Genomic DNA, 1,983 nt, shown 5'->3' with positions numbered 1-1,983 from the left:
AAGCACTGAGGATGTCACCTAGACAGGGAACGAAACGTTTGCAACAAAAACGTCCAGCTCGGCGAACAGAACCACAACAATGAGCACCCGAGCTACAAATCTTCACCCAAACGTTGAATCTGTAAAAGCTTTCTTAATAGTTTCTCAGGTCCCCTTAATCTGGGTTGATGGAGTATTTAAATATTTATAGCCTTCCCAGGATGTATTGCCTGCAGGGTATATTCTGTTGGTACCTTTTAACCACCCCACATCTGATTGCCAGCCACCACCAGTTTTGGTTTAAAGTAGTTATCATGACTCTCTTTCCATGGTGATCAATCCCATGATGCAGTCTGATCAGCATTTTCCTCGTGCATTCTGTGATATTACTCTGTTGTAGTGGTTCTCCATTGAAAAATGTGATGCTGGAAAAGCACAGCAGGTCAGGCAGCATCCACAGAGCAGGAGAGTCAACATTTCAGGCGTCAGTTCTGATGAAGGGCTTATGACTGAAACATCGACTCTCCTGCTTAAAGCCATCATCATCCTGACTTGGAAATATATCTCCATTCCCTCAGTGTCATTGGGTCAAAATCCTGGAACTCCCTCCATAAAGGGAACCTGAGGTGCCTACCTGCAACAAATAGACTGCAGTGACTCAAGACATTGCGCATCTTCTGAAGGGAAACTAGGGATGGGCAATAAATACTGTCCAACCAGCGATGGCCACATCCTATGAATGAATTAATTAAAAAAATTCAAATACAAACGGATTGTTCACTGCTAATCAGACATTAATTACAGGCAGCTCCAGTTGATGGCACCTCTTTACCTCTTTACCTGGTGCTGGATAGGTATCAAGAACAACCTCCTTAGAGGGAAACCCTTCTCCAGAAGCAGCCCATCACAGAATCTGGAGTTTGGCCTGGAGAGGTGGAGAAATCTGATCACAAGATGAAATCATGAGAGTTCCAAGATGCATTTCCTGTGCTGGATTTTCAATGAGTGTCTTCTCTATTTAGGAATCTTGCAGACAGTCTTCTTGTTGCCTGGATGACAAAGAAGGTAAATCAATCTCTCCCTGGATCTACAGGAATCCACCAGTGGCTGCAAATCCCAATACCCTCTATAATAACCAACCCATTCTTCCCCACCTACCTCATCCTCTGTAACAGAGTTACTGCATTCTGTGTGATGAGGTACCAACTGCAAGATGCTACTCAGGTCCACATTTGATGCCTGGAATGATCTGGTTGCAAAAAACTTCAGGCTAATAGTGACCTTGGAGGCTGGAGTAAGGGGGACTGCTATGGAATGTGTGAGGTATTAAGTCATTCTGGGTCAAAGCACAAATGTCCGCAACCACCTTCCTGGAATGCTGCAGCTTCCAACAGCACTTAAAGAGTCATTTGCAAGTATCTGACTAAATGGTGGTATAATTTCCATCAAATGCCAGCATTTCCCCTTGCAGTCTGCGTGTTTGCTCTTCCCAATGTGCAGGATACTCTTTGTGCTATGTGTAGTTTTATTCTTTAATGTAATTTCTTCAGTGATACCTTCTGGACCAGCCAACAAAAGTGCTGCAGGTAAAGTAGCCCTTGCCAGTCTAAATTAAAAAGTGCTTTAATGTTAAGTATTGTCTTATGTCTTTACTTTTCTACTTACTCTATTAAGATTTGGAGGTGCTGGTGTTGGACTTCGATTGTCAAAGTTAAAAATCTCATGACAACAGGTTATATTCCAACAAGTTTATGAGGAAGTACAAGCTTTTAGAGCACTGCTCCTTCATTAGGTAGCTAGCGGAATAGGATCATAGGACACAGAATTTGTAGCAAAAAAACATAGTGTCATACAATGAGGCAATATACCTAGATCGCTGTTCAGTCTTTAAACTTTTAGAATGGGTTGCTGGTTTTGATTCATTAATATGTAAATCCCAGAACTTTTTTCAAGTCACAATCCTGAGATAAATTACGGTTTTATTTAAAAAAGTGACATCACAGC

The sequence above is a fragment of the Chiloscyllium plagiosum genome, chromosome 20, assembly GCF_004010195.1.
Source record: "Chiloscyllium plagiosum isolate BGI_BamShark_2017 chromosome 20, ASM401019v2, whole genome shotgun sequence".
NCBI classification, from domain to species: Eukaryota; Metazoa; Chordata; class Chondrichthyes; order Orectolobiformes; family Hemiscylliidae; genus Chiloscyllium; species Chiloscyllium plagiosum.
This window is presented reverse-complemented; position numbering follows the sequence as displayed.